Source organism: Ambystoma mexicanum, chromosome 1p (genome assembly GCF_040938575.1).
Source record: "Ambystoma mexicanum isolate Mex_15411 chromosome 1p, UKY_AmexF1_1, whole genome shotgun sequence".
NCBI classification, from domain to species: Eukaryota; Metazoa; Chordata; class Amphibia; order Caudata; family Ambystomatidae; genus Ambystoma; species Ambystoma mexicanum.
This window is the reverse complement of record NC_090921.1, coordinates 558,467,382-558,488,114: the sequence shown is the minus strand read 5'-3', so window position 1 is coordinate 558,488,114 and position 20,733 is coordinate 558,467,382.

Here is a 20,733-nt window from a genome sequence, read left to right as displayed (position 1 = left end):
TGACTGGATGGCCATAAAGAAGTTCAAAGGGAGAATAACCTACTCCCTCCTGAGGGACTTCGCCATAAGCAAAGAGAAGGCATGGCAGTAGAAGGTCCCACTTTCTTTTAAGGGGATCTTCCAAAGCACCTATCATGCTCTTCATGGTACTGTTGAACCTTTCTATCAACCCGTTTGTCTGAGGGTGGTAGGCGGTAGATAACTTGTAAGTAACTCCACAGGTTTTCCACATGGCTTTCATGTAGTGGGACATAAAATTTGACCCCCTGCCAGGGATTACTTCCTTAGGAAACCCAACCCTGGTAAAAATACCAAGGAGGGCCTTAGCCACAGCCTGAGCTGTAACAGTCCTCATAGGAATTGCCTCAGGGTATCGAGTAGCATCGTCTACTACAACAAGGATAAACCTGTTGCCTGAGGAGGTTGGAGGATCAAGGGGACCAACAATGTCAATCCCTACCCTCTCAAATGGGACTCCCACTACTGGGAGAGGCACTAAAGGTGCCACATTCTTGGAACCAACCTTACCAGAAGTTTGCCAGGTGTGGCAGCTCTTGCAAAACCTATCTACCTCAGCCCCCCTCTTTGGCCAATAAAGGTAGAGTGAGAGCCTTTCCTTGGTCTTCTTGAAACTCAAGTGACCAGCCAAAGGAATCTCATGGGCCAGTTGCAAGAACTGTTGTCTGTTTTCTTGAGGTACTACAAGCCGCTTGTAGTCTCCAGGTGCAGACTCAGTCGGTTCACTGTAGAAGAGGCCATCTTCCCAGTGCAACCTATACTTCCAAGGCTCTTGCCCATCAGCTTGAGAAGCTGCCTGTTGGTGAAGACCTTCCAGAGTTGGACATTCTCTCTGTCCCTTACTGAAGTCTGCCCTGTTGGGTCCACCTTCTGCCAGTAAAGACTGCAGCTCAGGATGGTCCACAGGATCCAGATCTCCAATGAGTTCTTGGCCTTCCACTAGCACCTCTTCAGAGTCTAGCTCAACCATACAGGGTTGTACCTCCCTCTCAGCCTCAGCTGGAGGTGGAGTTACAGGTGTAACTTTGGATAACCTAGGGGAAGTCCTTGATGGAAGCACTGGAGTGCTTGCTGCTGGCTGTTTCCTAGAAGTCTTGGGTTTCCCCTTTGCTTCTTGTTGTTCAGAGATAGCAAGTTGTAACTCCAGTGGAGTAGGAGTGATATCCTTCTTCATCATCTCCTTGGGAGTGCCTCGCATGGTTCTCTCCCTTGCAGGTCTGGTGAGCTCCTGTAACCTTTTACTAGGAGGTCTGGGGGTATGTGACACTACTCCAAGAGTCTTCAGGTCATTTCCCAACAGAACCCTTCCTGGTACCTCACTTTGTATGCTGACAGGTATCTTCACAGTCATGTCATTACACTGGATGAGAACTGGTAACTGGGGAAGCATCTGCACAGGCCCTCCAGCTAACTTGGTGAGGCGTTTGGGTGCCTTTGCCTTAGCAACATCCTCTGCCTGAAAAAATGATTTATCCAACACAGTTAAACTGGCCCCAGTGTCCCTAATGGCAGGAGTCTCCTGACCATTCACCTGGACACTGTCCTTATAATACTCTTTAGTATTATCCGGGAGAGAATTATATACATCTAAATTCTGTTGTTCCCACAACCCCAGAGACACTAAAGAAACACTAGCTGAGACTCCAATGGGTTCATCAGCTAGTAACAGAAAGTTTCCACTGGCCATCTGTACTTCCTCCTCTGGAGTGAAGGCTAAGGAGACAGTGTGGACCCCTGAAGGTTTACCCTTACATCTGGGATCCCCTTTCACAGGGTCAGGCGAGCTACAAACATAGCATTTACCAAATGCTTTCTGGAATGGTGGCTTGCTCTGACCTCCTTCTGGTTTGGCACCAAAAGGTACACTAGCCTGATTTGGTTTCCCTTGTGGCTTACCCTTATTGTTTTGTTTGGGGCCCTCTTTGGGATTGGAATTATTAGAATTCTCTTTGGAGTCCTTTTTTGGCTGTTTCCCCTCATCCTTTTTCTGAGTTACCCCAGAGTCCTTGTGAGTAGCCCTGTTGACAACCCACAAGTCAGCAGCCTTAGCTAGTTTTCTGGAATCTAATTCCTTTGAATCAGCCAAGAGCTGTCTGAGCTCAGGAGAGCAGGCATCATAAATTGACTCCAACATCACAAGATTCTTCATTCCCTCATAAGTGTTCACCTTGTAACCCTTAATCCATCCCTCTAAGTTCTTCAAACTTTCACTCACACAGGTAGCCCAAGGGGTACCATCATGCTTTTTGAGGGTCCTAAACCTCTTAAGGTATTGGGAAGGGGTCTTCCCAAATCTAGCTATCAAAGCTAGCTTCACACATTCATAATCCTTCTTATCCTCCTCCCTCAACTCCATTACCACATCAGTTGCAACAGGGGGGAGCCTAGAGAACAACCAGGAAAGTAACTCATTTCTTGTGATGTTCTGGAGCCCATGATTATACTCAAACAGACTCAACCAATCCAACACATCCAACTTAGGCTCATACATACCCACAAGCTCTTTAGGGATCCGGGGTCTTTTGGGACTGGAGCCCCTAGAGGATCCGGAGAGAGAAGCATTTTCAACAGACAATTTCTTCTTCATCTCTAGCTCATGCTTGAGCTCCATTTTCCTGAGCCTCAGTTCTTGATTCATTTCTTGGTGTCTTTGTTCTGCTTGAGTATTAAGTTTCTTAAACTCCAATTCAAGTTTCATTTTCTCTAGTTCCAGATATTGAGGACTAAATGTGGGACCTGGCAAAGGTCCAGTAGGTACATCATCCTCACCCTCCTCTTCTGGTTCTGACCCAAAATTATCAATACTCTGATCAATATCAATATCCTTACTGTTATCTACATTTGCTGGAATGTAAGGTTCCTCTGAACCACCATCCAGACTTTGGTTTGCTAACAACCTTTCTATTAGCTCCATTTTCTTGCCTTTAGTCAGGAGATTCTTATGCTTACAGAGAACTCTTAAACAATCCACAGTTTTTGTAGCAAGGGACTCTTGACTATAACTTTCCATAGTTGACAGGTTACAAAATAAACTTTTTAGTGCTAAGCTTTGTGGTTAGTTGCACTAAGGTATCTATAAGCACACTAAAATGTGTACTCAATACAAATCCCACCGCTGTACACCAGTGTTAGGCAGAAACCTGTGCAGTTCCCTTAGGGACCACTGCAAAAGGCTTAGGACTACAGGTGTTGGCAGTAAACCCACTTGGTAGCAGTCTGTACCACCCAGATTTACCTGGTAGCTGTGGCTGAGCAGCCAGACTTCTCTCAAGAAGAGTTAGACAGTATATAGAGTATACAAAATAGGTACAAGGATACAGTAGCACAAGCAAACACTGACCAGAGCTTGGGTATAAAAGTATATAATTATTTATTTAAAACCACACTTGTAAAATACACTAACACTAATATGGCAAGCAAGTTCAAACACAGTCACTATCAATATATATGCATCCCTGATTACTTATTGAACAAGTCTTAGTTAAAACACCACTTATTTGCAGACAGAGGTGAGCGCTTAACCTAAGATGGCACTCCAATAAGTTAGTTAAAAAGGGAGGGAAAAGGCAGAATTAGGAAAGTACACAATACCAACACTTTAAAAAGAACCACAGCAAGTCAGAAAAGGCAGAGTCTACTGTTAGAGCAAGAAAGTTCATAGGCGAGGCCCCCTCTTGGTGAGAGCAAGGCGGAATGTGTCCAAGATCACACAGTTGAATAATACTTTAAAAAGTCTTTGCAGATAGTTCAGAAAAGGGTTGGATCAGTTCAGAAAAAGTTAGTTAGCAGGTCCCAAGTCACCCCAGCATAGAGAGTCAAGGATTTACGGGACACCTTGAACAGTCTGTTGCAAGGGAGACCAGGCGGGACACAGTACCTGAAATGGTGAGAAAGCTCCAGCGGGGGCAGTTGTTCCTGGCAGCAGGTGCAAGTCGGTGCTTCGTCCAGGGGAAGAGAAGATCTCGACGTTGGAGGTCGTTGCACTGCCAGGGAAGAAATCAGCCGCAGAGTTTCCTGGTTAAAAGTATTACCCTTTTATTCGCGGTAGTGGTGAAGCGTGGTTATCCGGCCGCCGGGGTGCTTGGCACGGGTGATTCGACTACGAGACGATCCAGGAAGGCGAAAAGAGGGCGAACTGGTTATCCCCACCAGTTCAGAGGAAGAAGACTCTCTGGGATGAAGATCTTCTCTGTCGTTGGGAAGTGGTGAGACTGTTCAGCAGGGCTCCACCAGTGGTGTCACCGTTGCAGGTCGGCTCAGCTTCTCCCTCTTCAGATTCTTTGGTCCTGTGGCGACTTCTGAAGTTCCAGTCCCCAAAGCCCTGCTTTTATGCAGAAAACCCCCATTCATCAGTCCTAGCTGTCACTCAAACATGCTAAGTGTTGAGCCGGGCGGCTCACCACTGGACCAATCACACAAGAGAGTGACTTGAGTTGCCGAGGCAACTCAGTCCAGGGTGCCTAAACCCCCCTCCCACACATCCTGTAGACCCAGACAGAGTGGCACCACTTTTGGAGGCTTCTGTGCAGAAGCCCGTCAAAAAGTGGAACAAAGGGCTCGACTTGGGTTGGAGTTACAGAGGCGAACACAAACGCCATTTTAAAACCGAGTCCTGTCAAAAAGACCCAACCGGGAAATAAATATTAAATAGGCAACTCAGTCCAGGGTGCCTAAACCCCCCTCCCACACATCCTGTAGACCCAGACAGAGTGGCACCACTTTTGGAGGCTTCTGTGCAGAAGCCCGCCAAAAAGTGGAACAAAGGGCTCGACTTCGGTTGGAGTTACAGAGGCGAACACAAACGCCATTTTAAAACCGAGTCTTGTCAAAAAGACCCAACCGGGGAATAAATATTAAATAAATAACCCGGCGGTATCTTTAACATTGCACCAAAAAAAGTGGTGCGTTTAAAATGAATGGGAAAATCCCATAGGAAATATTCTGGTGGAATATTTCACGTGGTAACCACTGCCACCAGCCAGAAACTCGACGAGGGGAGACTGCACAATGCCCCCTCGAAAAACAGACCCAGGGGCAATCTAATTACCCCTACCAGTACTTCCACAATATGATGGTTTGTACTGGTTCTGTTCAAAATTTAAGACTAGTAAAGTCAATGGTGACTTTACATGCCCTGGGAGACAGTAGTCGGTCCCAGGGTATGGAGTCTATGTTTGGGGGTCACTATGACTCCCCTGTGTTACTGCACTGAGGGTGCTGTGTAACACACTTAACAAAACCACATGAAACCCTATGGAGTAAAAGACCCCATAGCCCATAAAACACATTACAAAGTCAAAGGATATCTCAAATCATGTCTAAGAGTGGGAGAAAAAGAGTCTCACTCTTAGCAGGAGAAAAAAATAAACCCCAAAAATCCTGCAAAGCCGCTGGGGGACTCACTAGGTTTGGGAAATTAGCCTTAACAGAGAATTCTCCCTAACAACTATCCTCTTGGGAGCGTGCAAGTGATCCTCACTTGGAATTTGCAGAGAATTATCAATATTCGACACAGGGATCGCAATGGGAGAGAGTTTAATTCTGCTCAAATATTCCACCTTCTCCCCCAGCTGCACCAATAACAGACTTTTTTCTTTCAGTTCATGCCAAATATTATCATAAAGGTTGAAGAACAAACTCAGTACCATGTTCAAAGCAGATACCGTTGGGTGGTTTGTTCATCAACCTCCCTCAAAGTGTGATGCATCCGCCCCCTCACCCAAAGAGTCAGAGACCTCGGGCCGGGTGAACCACACTTTGTTGTGGCATCCTTTTTTTTCAATAAGATTAGTCGGAGGAGTAGGAGAATTAGGCATAGAAGCATCACAAGTCTGCTGGATCACACTCATAGGAATACCCCCCGACCCGCCACCCTGTGTTCCCTCCATCTCCAATTCCTCAAACTCAATAATACTTAGGTCATGAATCTCCCCAGAATCAGCCTTGCACTTCACATTGGTCATTAATGAATGGTCAATAAAAGCCATAGCTTTAGTAGGGGCAATCGATTTTATTTCTGTACTAGTTTCTATAATGCATTGCCCCACTAAAGAGGACTGGATAGAAGTTAGATTTGCCTGAGTTCCCTTACGACTACAAGGCCGATTAGGGGTGTTCAAGCCTATTAAATTCCCACAGGACTTACTACAGACAAGGGTCTCAGACAGGTTCCCACAAGATGATCTTTTGTGTCCAGATTATAGCCCTCCTTCCCAATTACCTGGGGGAGGTCTAACAGGAGACCCGTTATACAGAGTCCACCCCCTGGAGGTGACTTTACTTTACTTCCTCTAATGCCTTTTAATTCCAGCCCAAGGGTACCCGGAACCTCTCTTAGATTGGCAGGGATGGGGCCGATGGCTGCCATTTGGTTCCTCAAACCGTTGCACATTTTACTACCAACAATAGCCACTCCAAGCACCTTAGATAGACCCAGTTGATTCCCTACCAATGGGTAAACCAACTGAGACCGGTGAGGCAACGAGTAATGGCACCTGAAGGGCAGCGGATTCCAGGCCACCAGTTGGCTAGTCTAAATCAAGGAAATCCCCCACAAATTCCCGCAGAGATTGGGATGGGGTGAGATACAAAATGTGCAAACGCTGCAAAGAATGCTAAAAATGCTAAAAGTGCAAAGAGTGGCCCACAGATTGCTAACTGTCAGTGATTTAAGATTACCTCAAACAAAAATCCAAGCCACAAAGTAGGCAACCACGTTGTCAAGGTAAAAAACAGTACTAGGAATCATAAAACAGCGACGGCTATAAAAAAAAAAGTTATTAAAAGATTAATTCAAAAATATACCGACATACATAACAATACATAACAATACATGACGCTATACCAGTTAATCATAAGCAAAACCCTGCAACATGATGCATTGAAGAGCAAAGGAGCAAGTAAATTAACAAGTGCAAGTTAACAAGTGCAAAAGGAGCCAATAATTAAAAAACACGTTTTCCCAAAGTTGGTCAGTGCACGAAGGCTACAGAAATTTACCAAAGCTCATACACAGTGGGCTAACTGAAATGTCCTAACAGGCACAGATTCCGACACCAGAGAGCAGCCCCTTCAGTGCCCCACCATAAATCAGCGTGCAAATAAATGTCTGCCCTTATTAGGCTTCACCAACAGTGGCGGAACAGCAAGAATACTTCCACTAGCTGGCTCCTCACCAAACAAATATACAGCGCCACACTCCCGCGTTAATTAGAGGGCTTGCAAGCAACCAGGCCAGTAGGCTATGACATTGCAACAACTAAAAAAATAAAAAGCAGCGCCACACTCCTGCAGTGGAAAATTTCCTTAGCGAAGAGGACAGGGGCAATTGGGGCTTATACAATCAGAGCAAAACAATTAAGAGCAGGCAAGAAGGCCACAAATGTTTCTATTTTACTGTTAGCAACAGAAGCTTAGATCTGCACTTGTTCCTAGATGAGGGATCAGATAGGGTTAACCAGAGCTTGCCGCCTTCAGCCTTCCCTGGCATGCTGAGGAACTCTGAGATAACAAATCAAAGGAGCAGCAGAGATGAAAGCCGCTAAGCATGTTAGGGCTATTGAAGCTCAGGGACAGGAGAGACACGGCTGGGCAAGTCTCACCCCTCACCCAAACACCAAAATACTCCCACAGCACGCTCTGCGAAGTGAGGGGTGTTATATGGAGACTCCTCCTACAAGCAATGGACACAGTAGAAAGACTGTGTGGTTTGCAGGACACCAAGTTTCAAGTCTCTCGTAGGCTGTAGCTCCTTCAAAACACCCCGCAGCACTCCGCCGCAGAGCTACAGTTAATGATTTCTAACTGTCTCTCCATCATCAAATACTGGATGGCTTCTCACTTGCTCATGCTCAACTCATGCTCAACTCCACTAAGGTGTCTAGTCAAAGGATCGAATCAAAAGGGTCGACAGGTCAAAGGATCGACACCAAAGGGTCGACAGGTCAAAGGATCGAATTTATTTTTTTAATTATATATATTTTTTTAGGTTTTCGTTTAGGGGAAAAAAGTGGTTTTTAGCAAAAAAATGTATAAAAAAAAACAAAAAAAACATTCGATCCTTTGACCTGTCGACCCTTTGGTGTCGATCCTTTGACCTGTCGACCCTTTTGATTCGATCCTTTGACTGGCAACCCTCCACTAAGACTGAAGTTCTCTACTTTCCAACCACACAGGCTATATCTTCCTCTTGGCCTCTTATATTATTCTCTCCTACCTACTTGCCCTACTCTGATTTCGTTCACAACCTTGGTGTCTACTTCGAGCCATCTCACAACTTCTCGCTCTTCATCTCCAAATCTGCTACTGCGACCAGACTTAATCTCAACATCAGAAAAATAAGACATTATCTTCCCTTTAACGCTGCTAAGCACTTAATCTCCTCTATAGTACTCTCTCGATCTGTGATGGTCTACTCTACAGCCTTCCCAACTATGCTTTTTCACCTCTTGACAATGTCCTCAACCTTGCTGTCCGTACACTCTTCAAACTCCCACGCTTCACCTCCACCTCCCCAGCCCATTGCCAGTTAAACTGGTTATCTATGAGACAGAAGGCAAGGTATAAACTAATTCTCATCATCTTCAAAACTATACAGAGACTTGGCCCACCCTACCTATCTGCCCATCTCACTCCCTAGTCTACCCCTCGCTCCCTACGATCATCCTCGGCTCACCTCCTTGCCACCTTTCGTGCCCCTTGTGCTCTCTCTCGTTTTCGCTATCTTCCTCTCCTCACTCCCTTACTCTGGAATGTTCTTCCTCTCCCTCTCCGCAATACTCCCACTCCAACTGTATTTAAATCCAACCTTCTGCTCTCCTCTTTTCTAAAGAATCACTTGCATAGCATTTATTGTCACCACATCTCTCCTGTTCTTTCCTCTCTATGACAACGCCATGGCACCTATCCCTCACCCCTTCATCCTAAAACATAGCACTTTCTCCACTATCCTGTTCCTATACCATGCAAAATTGTGCTTGTACCTGGTTTGGGCTTCTACTTCCCCTACATTATCTGGTCTTATATCCAGATCCTCTCACCCATTGTTAAGGACACTGGTCCTCCACTCTGTAAATCAATGTTAAAATGTTTTGTAAGCATTTCTGTGACAAGAATGCATTGATTTCCATGTGCTTTTCATTAAATAAATAAAAACATACATACATATATAAATATGCCCAGGTACTCGCACCATTTTGCAGCTGCTACCATGGATGACCATTTAATACCACTAAGGCAGTGCCTGGCAAATGCATTTCCCATGCCTACACAAAAACCTCAACTGTTGGCATTGCCAATTCTTGTTTTATATTGGACTTGGTGACTTGCTACATCTTGCCACAGTTAGCAGTGTCCTTAACCACTTCTTGGTACAGTGTGTCTTGTTGTTGCTCCTTGGCCACAGTTTGCTACAGTGTGATGTGTTCATTGTCTTTTGTTACAACTTGCAAGTGTGCCTTGTTCTTAGTGGATTCTCTTCTGTTAGCAATTGCACCTGTTGGCCTGCATCTTGTTGGGTTCTACGATTGAGCATCAACCCCCTTTTTTCTGCCCCTTTCCTAACAATTATTTTTGGGTCATTTTTGTTTAAACTTCCTTTTACCTTTCATCAGGGTCCCCTCCAAATTCGCCTATTGGTCCTGCCATCCACCCTCCTTTAGCCTTTTCTCCCAACAAGCCTGTACGGGTTGGCATGGGTTTGGGGGAGAGCAGCTACTCATCTCATTTATGAATTTTGCTAATTTTCATTAAAAGGGAGGTTTGCTTCCGTTTATTGTTTTTTTCATTTTTAAAATTTTTTCATAAACGTATTTATTGTATTCAATCATAATACCGAAAACAAACTCTTACAACTTCCCCCCACCACCGTCCCCCCCAACACTTGGGGCGTTAGCTTCCTTTTGTAGGTGAACCGCTCATCCTAGGAATATGTCCGTAACTTTAATATTATGTGGACACCACTGTTCCATATAGTCTGACTGAAGATAGTCCTATACCATTCCCCACTCCTTGGCAAATGAATTTCCCGTGCCTTGAATTGTGTGAGTCACCTTCTCCACTGCCATTTGCGCCCACACCTTTTTGTGGCCTGTAGCCATGTAAATATCAACGGGGTCTCTTTCTTCTTCCAGCATTTGGCGATTGTGGTTCATGCCGCTATGATCATCCCCACTATGCTTCTCCATTGTGGCTTTGTATATTTCCTGGCTATTCCATCTTTCATTTCCAAAAGCCATACCCTCTCGCCCCATTGGCTCGCCTCCTGGAATATTTTCCCCATCTCCACTTTAACTTCATCCCAAAAGGCCTTAATCCCCTTGCACTCCCACCAGATGTGCCTCCACGTTCCCACCTCCGCACACCCTCTCCAGCACCGATACGACATCTGTGGGAACATTTTATGCAGTCTGTCAGGGGTGAAGTGCCACTGGGCAACAATTTTAACCCACATTTCTCTTGATTGTGCCGAGCGAGTTAGTTTGGGGATTTGTGTCCACAGCTCAACCCATTGCTGTTTTGTTGGGGCCTCCCCCAGAGTATTTCCCCACCTTATCATATAAGTCAATTTTATATCTTCATCGTGGAAGTTTATAAACAAGTACAATATCGATACCCATTTCTTCGCCCCTGTGTTATTCGTGACATATAATTCAAATGGGGTGAGATCCCTGGTTGCCGCTTTTGTGATCTCTGGCGTCATGAGCCAGTGTCTAAGTTGATCATATGTCACCCACTGTGAGTCGCAGCAATGGTGTACACTCCGCAAATGATCTAATTGTTTTGTTCACAAACATCTCCCCTATTTTCGTGTAGGCCGCCACTTCCCATTTCTCAAACGCCCCTCGTTCCATCCCTGGGGGGAACTGCGGGTTTCGACATATTGGTGTAAAGGGGCCCTCTACCGAGGACATACTACTTTTCTGGGTCTGAATATCCCAAGCCTCCACGGTGGCCCTCATTATTTCGCTTATGCGGAGATTGGGGTGTCTATGCTGTTTCACTTTCCATAGCAGTTCCCCAAGTGGGGTTCTAGCAACCGCTCTGTCTTGCTTAGCCCATATAGTAGCTGGATCTTCCCCCATCCACTCCCGTAGCACCCTAAGCTGCGCCGCCTGATATTTCTGGAAATGTGGCAATGCCATCCCCCCTTCCCGGTACGAGGCTGTCATGGCTCCGCTCGCTATTCTCAAGGGTTTCCCTCTCCATATATAGGATGTGATCGCCTTGTTGACTGTTTTAAAAAAGGAACGTGGAACCCTAATAGGGAGTGCTTGAAAATAGTAAAGGATCCTCGGTAGAATGGTCATCTTGATCGATTGAATTCTGCCCCACCATGATATCCGTAATGGGCTCCATCTCTCCAGGTCCCTCCTTATCTGGGCCATGAGTTGGGGGAAATTCCTGTCATACAGCAATCCCACCCTATGAGTCAGCGTGATTCCCAAATATTTTATCCCTTCATCTGCTACTTTTAGGCCCAACTCCGAGGCAACTCCACCTATTTCCTCGCCATCTCCTGCCAGTATCATAATTACCGACTTCCCCCTGTTCACTTTGAGTCTTGAAATGTCCCCGTAGCGTTCCAGTTCCCCCATAACTGCTACTAGCGACCTCCCCGGGTCCTCCAGTGCCAATAACATATCGTCTGCGTACGCCACCACTTTGTGTTGCATTCCTGCCATGTCTATCCCCTTTATCTGCTGGGACTCCCTTATTCTTATTAGGAGGGGTTCCAGGAAGATGGCATATAGAAGTGGTGACAATGGGCAGCCCTGCTTCGTTCCCCTTGAGATCTTTACACTCTCTGTGAGCTCCCCATTCAACGCTATCCTGCAGGACGGGGAGTTGTAGTTAGCCTTGATCATTGCAATGAAGTGTTCCCCAAACCCCATGCATTTTAGGATCTTAAATAGTAGTGACCATTCCACCCGGTCAAATGCTTTTTCAGCATCAACCGCAGTTGTGTTAGTAATGCCTATTTTTTCCACTAAATGGGAGATCCGCCTAATATTGTCATGTGTTTGCCTTCCTGGTATAAAGCCCGATTGGTCTAAGTGTATCAGATTTGGGAGGAGTGGAGACAGCCTAGATGCTAATATTTTGGTGTATATTTTAGCGTCTAAATTTATCAGGGATATAGGCCTGTACGACGCTGGATATGTCGGATCCTTGCCTGATTTCTGAAAAACTAACACCTTGGCCTCATTCATTGTTGGTGTAAGGTTCCCGACCCCCTTAAAGGAGTTCATGAGCCTTGCAGGAAAGGGGGCTAATGCGTCTGCGTATTTTTTATAGAAGTGGGTCGTAAACCCATCAGGGTGCTTTATTTAGCAGGAGATCTGCAATTGCCTTTTTCACGTCCTCTTCCCTAATCGGGCTCTCGAGTGCCACCTTGTCGTCATCCGAGATTTGGGGGAACTGGAGGGCCTGCAAGTAGGTGTCCTGAGCGTTCCTATCCGGGGCGCTCGAAGAGTAAAGCCCCTGATAGAACCCCCTAAACTCCTCTCCCATGTCTTGAGTGCCCGTCATAGGCTCCCCCCTCTCGTTCCTAATACATTTGATCGTACTATCCTTTTGCTTTGCCCGGAGTTGCCTAGCTAATAGCTTATCCGCTTTGTTGGCCTTAATATAGAGCCTCTGCTTTAGGTACAAAAGAGATCTCTCCGCCCCCCTGATGCGAAGCATGTCCAACTGTCCCTGTATGTGTTGCAGGGATTTTTGCAATGAACGTTTGGGTTGGCTCACTAGTTTTTCATGTATTTCCTCCACAACAGCTTCCAGCTGTTTTTCCCATCCATACCTCTGTTTGTCCTTTGTTACCCTTAGGGCTATGAGCTTCCCGCGGATCACCGCTTTAAATGCCTCCCACACCGTTCCCAGGGAGACCTCCCCTGTGTCGTTTTGCTCAAAATATTCCTCCACCATCTCTCTCACTGTCTCATCCATCACGTGGTCCATTAGAAGGTCATGGGGCAGTCTCCATTTCCACAACCCATTCTCCCCCCCCCCCCGGGAGGTCGAGTTCCATCCATAGCGGGGCATGATCTGAAAATGATATTGTCCCTTTTTCAATCCCCACAATCCTACCCAATATGCCCACCGAGATCCAAAAGTAATCGATTCTTGACATGGAATTGTGAACATGGGAATAATATGTGAAACCCCGCTGTTCCCCCCTGAGCTCCTTCCACACATCACAAAGGGCTAAATTCTCCATCTGTTGATTAAGCCCTTTCGAAGGTGCCCTTATCCCTTGGGAACCCCCTGAACTTCTATCCGTCTGAGGGTGCCAGCTTCTGTAAAATGTCCCTGAGGAAGCCATCCTGGCCCGCATTAGGGGCGTAGATGGAGGCCAAGGTAAAGTGATAGCCCTCCAGTATCACATTGGCGAAGACGTACCTTCCTTCCTTATCTGTAAGCGTGTCTACTATATTAACGTTTCACCCCTCTTTAGTCGCTATTAGCAGACCTGCCTTCTTTTCTGGAGCATTTACCTGCGCCCAGATTCTATAACCCCTTATGCGTACTTTCTGCTTATCTCTGGCTCTGATATGTGTTTCTTGGAGCAGGAGAATCTCGGCTTTCTCCCTCTTAAGCAAGTGCTCCAATTTCTTTCTCTTCACCGGGTGGTTGATGCCCCTGATGTTATATGTTAGGATCCTGATTTTCCCCATTTGATCCCGTTCATGTCCATTGTCCCACAGTCCACCTACTTTCAATGCCAGCCCCTTTACTTGCCTCCCCCCCAACCCTCCCCCTCAAACTCACCTACCCCAACTAAAACTTGTAAACCAGATAACTGTTTCCCGAGTGGGACACGGGTTCCTATGGATGCTTGGCCATTGCGCCCCTCGCCCCCTGCCCTCCATGAACTCGGGAAAATCATCGCGGGGATCCTAAACCCCGCATTTCACGTGTCCTTACCAGATTCCGTGGCCCTCACCTCGCCCCGGGCCGCCTCTTCAGACTGTTCTCATATCGTCCAAGTCTTCACCGTGTTGGCCCCGTGAGGCCTGCCCTGCCCGGGCTGTAGCTCTTTAGGCTTCACCTTCGTATGCTTCCCCTTTGGTTCATCAGCTTAGCCTTCTAGCGGCTGTCCTTCCCCCTGTTTTTCTTACTTTGTCTGACAGTTTCCCATCCTCTTGGCCTTCTTTGAGGGTCTCTCATCGTACTAGGGCCTCCACCTTGCTCCTCTTCTGCCTGTAGCCCCATTATGCCAAGACCTTCCTCCCAAGTTGTGGCTCTTCTCTGCTTACCCTCCCATGTGAACAATAATCCAAAAGTGAAAGTCCACTTATATCGTATTTGTCTCTCCAGCAAGGCCTTAACCAAGCGGGCCATCGTCCTTCTCTTTTTGCAGCGTCACAAGTGCCAGGTCCTGATATAGTTGGATGTCCTCCCCATTCATACGAATGTGATCCATCTCCCTTGCTCTTCTCAAAATGTGCTCCTTTTGTGGGTAGGACGATAGGCCACCAGCACATCCCGTGGTCTCTCCCCCGGCGCTCCAGATCTTTTCGGACCCACCCTATGGACTCTGTCAATCTCGATCTCTTCCATGTCTTGTGCTTCCAGGATATCCCTGAATACCTCTTTTACCGCCTTTTTTAAGATCCTTGTCTTGGACTGACTCTGCCATATTCTTAATGCGAATGTTGGATCTTTGCGAGTGGTTCCCGAGGTCCTCGCATTGTATCTCCAGATTATGGGTGAGCCTCACCAACTGCTCCTGAGTTTCACTGGCTTATTGGGTTACCTCCTCCATCCCTTGGACCATCCGTTCAAGGGAGTCCATACTCTCCAGATTGGCCACATCCTTCTTCAATTCCTGCACCACCTGTTTCAGATCATCTTTCATTGTTGCAAATTGTTCCTGCACTGTGGACAGAAATTTCTCCTGGAGTTCTCCAAACCACCTCTGCATATCTTCTCTCAACGGCATCTGGCCGTGAGGCCCTTGCGCGTTGTTTTCACCATGAGGCGGCTCTTCTTGACCCTTTCCTCTGGTTGGCATTGGAGAGTCCGTGGACCACATCTGGAGAATGTTCGCATCCTGTTTCGGATTCAGTGAGGTCTGCTGTGCAGAGCTCCCTTTCCCCTTAGCCTTGGACATAGCCTCTGGGGGGGGGGGAGCAGGGGTGGCTCCTATTTAAGATGGTGTATGACCCCTCGCTCGATGCGTCCCAGGGAGCCTCCACCCCAGCCTTGGCCCGCGCCGTGCGGTGTGGGAGGGTGGTTGATGAGGCGCCCCGAGGCCGGTGCCCCCGGGGACACAGCTGATTGCACCAACGTGGAGGGGGGCCCTCCTACCCTCCTCCTTTGAGGCTCCCCTCTATCTCAGAGTCCTTCCGCCGGCTATGGCTTCCTTCTGAATCCGATGGGGGCGGGAGGAGTGGGGCCCCGGGGATGCGCCTCTTTCTGTTTTAGCTCCCCTGGGTTGCGGGCTCAGGGTTCCCTCGTCGCATGTATAGTCCTTCCAGTCCATGCTGCAGCTCCACCACTCACCCCCCTGAGTCCCGTTGTCATCCCCCTCCCTGCGGGGGGTCACGGGGAAGAAGAGGGGAGAAGAGGCCTCACCCCCCTTTCACTGCTTTCTGCGCCGAGTCTGGCCGCCCCTAACATGGTTCCAGCGCTACGGGAGCTCACCTTTGTCTGCCTCCCGCTCCACACTCCAGGCCGCACGATACCCTCTCCTCGCTCCCCAAGCAGGGCTTCTCCGTTGGAGCCTGTCATCCGCCGCGCCATCTAATCGGCCCCGACGTCGTACTTCCCTCGGGGTCTAGTGCGCCCGCCTCTCCCATCACGCGCAGCCCAGGCGAAAGCTCCTCTCTCCCTCCACGAAGCGCCGGTCGGCAAGAGCCGTTACGTACCGCGATGGGGGGTGGGCGGTCTCCCCTCCTCCGCCTGCTGCCTTCCTCCTGCAATTCCACGTACTGGTCCGTTCACCGCTGCACACACCGGGGGCTCGCCACCACGGGGGATGTACATCCGCTCTCCTCCGTTCGAGATTCCTTACATGTAGTGCTTTATTTTGGCGGCCAGGGCGAAGGGCGCAGTCACTCGCGTCTCTTCATCTTTGGCCATCTTGGAATCCCCTTCATTTTTTTTAACCACAGTAGAGCACAGCTATGATAAAAGGAAATCAAAACAGATATGACAAGTCAACACATTGGAAATAAAATTGCAACTGCTCAATAATGGGCTAACTGAAAAGGGAGGAGGGTAATAAGGATGAGATACACAACACTATAGGAGTGTACGCATGAATAGGTAGCTGGCAGGCACAGTTTGGCAGCAAGGGCCAACCACCTTTAGTAGGTGATCCCTCTTTCCCCCAGGAGTCAACAGTTGACATAACAACATGTGTAATAAAACTATCAGAAAGAAGACAAGTAACTCAGCGTCTTGGATTTGGGTGTGGCATTTAGAGTATCTCTACAGTATGTCACACAGGGGTGCCAGATTCTAGAAACAGTTAGCTGGGAGTTTAGAGTAGCATTTACCTATTCTGATGCCCAGGTCACCAAATCTTTATCATCCACAGGTTGAGTAAAGGCCCGTTCAGAGACTTCAACGCCTGAGCAAAGGTCAGCCAAGTGGCAACCAGCAATTGGGTGATCAGTTGTGAAATATCCCTGCTTAGATGGTATGCGCCCTCTGAGTCGATGTTCCCCAGAATCACTGTAAGCGAATTCAAACTGGGAGTGTGTGCATGACTACCATATATGTACTAGAGTGCTTACCTGGCAGCAACCCCTCCAACACCAGGGCGAGTACTCTGGGGACAGCTTATGAAGATGCTCGGGGGAATAATTCCATCGGCGCATTAACTTATATGAATTTTCTTTAATAAGTGTGCATTTGGAGCTTTTTTGAGCTAATGACCAGATTCGTGACCAGGAGTCTATCGAGATATCCTGCTGTAGGTCTTTTTCCCAGGCTGCCATGTATGACCGTTTTTCATCCAGTTTTGACCTGTCTAGCACTGCACGGATCTTAGAGATCTTGCTTTTGACCAGTAAGTTGGTACTAAGTAATTACAACGCAGTAGGATCTCTGGTTCCAGCACAATGCACCACTGCTGCCGAGATCCAATGGCTCAACTGGCTATAGCATAACCTTTCTCTTTTCGGCAGAGAGAACAGTGCCCTAAATTCCCCAAAGGAACGAGGGAGGTGTTGGATATAGCAGTCCTGAAGGAGACCCGAGCCACCACCAAACCAGTGGCTAAAGGCCCCCAGGCATAGTCCTGGCATGAAAGCTGGATTTGCGAGGACCAGGCTCGACTTCACACCCCATAGCTTGTGTGTGATGTCTCAATAAGAAAGGGATGCCAATGCCGAGTCCAGAAAGGGACCTCAATGGGATTGCCTCCATCCGCTCATGAAGGGAAGTGAGGCTAAGGGGAAACAAGTACGGGATTGCTCTAAGGCCAACCAGAGCCAGTGGAGACTCCATCCCACTTCCCTAATTGGGATATTTGAGCTGCCAGGATATAACACCATATGTTTGGGACCCTGGGGCCCCTCAGTGCTGTGGAACGGAATAACCCTTTCCATTAGAATCTGGGATGCTTGCCACCCCATATGAAGTTGAATATTTTCCTTTGGATAGCGAGAGGGCAGATTTAGGTATCCGGATCAGGAGGCTGCTAAAATGGTATAAAAGATGTGGGAATATATTCATCTTAACCAAATGAATCCGACCCACCCAGGAGATTTCTAAGGGGAGCCATCTATCCAAGTCAGCAGTAAGAGTTTTCAGGAGGAGTAGAATGTTGTGCTTAAAGAGGTCTTTCCTCGATGGGGTCGATGTGTACGCCCAGGTATTCAGGGGTTTTATGTGATAATTTAAGGGAGAATTTGTCATCTGGGCAGCAGAGTATGTCTACCGCCCATATATGTTGAGCGCAAGGGATTTATCATAATTTATGGTGTAGCCTGATGCCTGGTTAAAAATGTCCTTGAGTTCTTGGATCATGGGGGGTAGAGAACATTCAATTTGGCTGAGGAACAGGAGGACATTGTTGGCATATACAGATATTTTCTGGGGGATGGTCCTGCGTTGATCAGGAGAATGTGCACGTTTGCTCTAACGTTGCATTCCAAAGGTTCCATCACCAATGCCAACAGTAGGAGGAAACACTGGCGCATGCCGCTCTTTATATAAACTGGTCGCGTTGAATTTTCCTTTATTCTGATTTTCATTAGACTCCTCAATCCAGCCTTTCGAACGCTTTGTTTGCATCCAGTGCCACTATGGAGAAATGTTGTTTATGTAGCTTGCCCAATTCAGTTAGATTAAATGCCCTCAGTATATTGTCCTGGATGGACATATTTATGATGAAACCTGACTGGTCAGGATATATAAGTAACGGGAGGACACGGGAGAGTCTAGTGGCTAGCGTCTCCCGAATATTTTGGCGTAGCTGTTCATGAGGGCAGTAGGAATCGCATTTGGAAACCGCCAGGTTTAAGGAGTAAAACGAGATTCCACCATTGTTTGGGCCACTGCCTTAGAAGACAAGAATTAATTGTATAGGTTGGCCAAGGGAGTGGCCAACTGGTATTTAAAGAGCTTATAAAAGTGTGCTGTGAAGCCATCCATGCCAGGGGTTTTATTGGGAGAGAGTGGGGATAACGCTTCCTTAACCCCCTCCTTCGAAATTGGTTGGTTTAGGTAATTTTTGTATATTTCACAAAGTAACGAATGGTTGGCTCTCTCAAGATAGGTCCTTTGCACCTCATCGTCCCGAGACTCTACAGCCATAAGGAGCGAAAAGTATTGGAATGCTACCTTGCATTTCTCTGCCTCACCATACTGCAAGGTCTTAGATGCATCAAAGAGTCGAGGGATCCTATTTCTAGTATTGAGCCCTTCAGTTTGGAGGCTAAAATCCTGTTGGCCTTATTGCCTTGAATGTAATATTTCTGATTCGTAACTGAAATCGCATGTGCAGTACGATCTGCAGGTGGGCTTCCAGTTTGGCCACTGCTATGCATAGATATTTGAAGGAAAATAAAGAATTAGATGCATTATGAAGTTTTTCTCTAACTTCATTCTCCAGTTGACACATAATGGCCTCCCTAGCCTTGATGAAAGCTGGGGCCAGCGCTATAAATTCCCCCCTCATAATTGCTTTGAATGGGTCCCAAAGGGTGTTCCAGGGTATGTCTGTGGGCATATTGGTCTCAAAGTAATGGTCAATTAGACCTCATGTCCGTGCGGATGGTTGGATCCCGAAGGAGGGCCTCTTTTAGTTGCCCGGGGGACAGGGCTTTGGCGAAAGCCGATGTACAGGCAGTTACGCCATAACTGGGGAGTGGTCTGTCAGCTGCCTGATCCTGATTCCCACACCCGATAAGTAAGGAATCAGGGACGGGGACAGGAGAATCAAGTCCAGGTGGGAGGGACCCCTATAGATATGGGGAAAAAAGGAATAGTCACTCTTCTCGCGATGAAAGACCCTCCAAGAGCCCACAACGTTGGCAGCGCCAAAGAGCTATAAGAGAGCCAATACGTTGCAGAAGTCTGGTTGAGTGGGGAGAAGAGAGTTGTCCAAATCAGGGTTAGGCATACCATTGAAGTTCCCACCCAGGACCACTAATCCCTGGGCAAAAGAGCAGCAAGAACTGGGCTAAGCTCTTTGAAAAGGGAGACTTGAGCTTCGTTTGGGGCATAATTTGTCACAATAGTTATCATGCACCCACCCATGTTCTCCTTGAGCAAAAGAAAGCACTCCCCAGGGTCCTTACAGATTACCCGCTTAGTGAATGGTAGGTCTTTGGCTATGAGGGTCGCTACTCCTCTCTTTTTAGAGCTATGTGATGCAAAGTATTGCTGGGGAAAGGTAGGGTGTCTGAGACAGTGTTCATCAGCTCGTATTAGGTGTTTCTCTTGTATAAGAGCTATGCTGCATTGTAATTGGCACAGGAGGTGAAGGATCCCTTTTCTCTTCCTTGCTGAGTTCAACCCCTGCAAATTCAGGGGGGTTATTGGGTAGAGAGTGAGGCCACGGGTCAGCTGAGACCGGCATATCTGTTTCTAAGGATGCTGTGGTCAGCGACTGTGCCTGTCAAAGAGAGCTCATGGTCTGCGAATTTCCAAAGGGAAGGGGTGGGAAGAATAAAACTACCAAAATGAGGATGCCATAAAGACTTGGCTTTGAAGCCAAGGGAGAATATTGAATACAGGGTGGGACACTAGGCAACAACAGCTACAAGAGCAAAGATAAAGGGGGCATTTGTTGAGACATGCTCTATATAAATTATACTATTTTGAGAACCGAACAATTTGAACAGGCGAGAAGTTGTTAGGCACCAAGGTGAACTGGAAGCAAATGTTGGTTATTAGTTGGTTATTAGTGCAGCGGACTGCACCGGGAGGATGAGTTTGGGTCAGCAGTTATGCTGGCTGGGAGTCAGCTGGGCAAGAGCATTCTCCTCAGTAATGCGTGGGGGGAGACTTTTTGGATGTAGATATCTCAGCGGTTCAGTGACTTTAGCTGCACCTCAAGACTTAATTTGCAGTGTGTAGTCACAGTGGGAACCTTCTTTATCAGAGAGAAGATTTCACCTTCGTCACCATTGCCTGGTTTCTCCCAGATCTCTATGGGTGTCTCCTTCTGGAGAAGAGGTGTGCAGTGAGAAGGCTAATGTACATGCATACACAAACAGCACCATGCGTGGAATAATCACAGGAGCCACATATAAACTC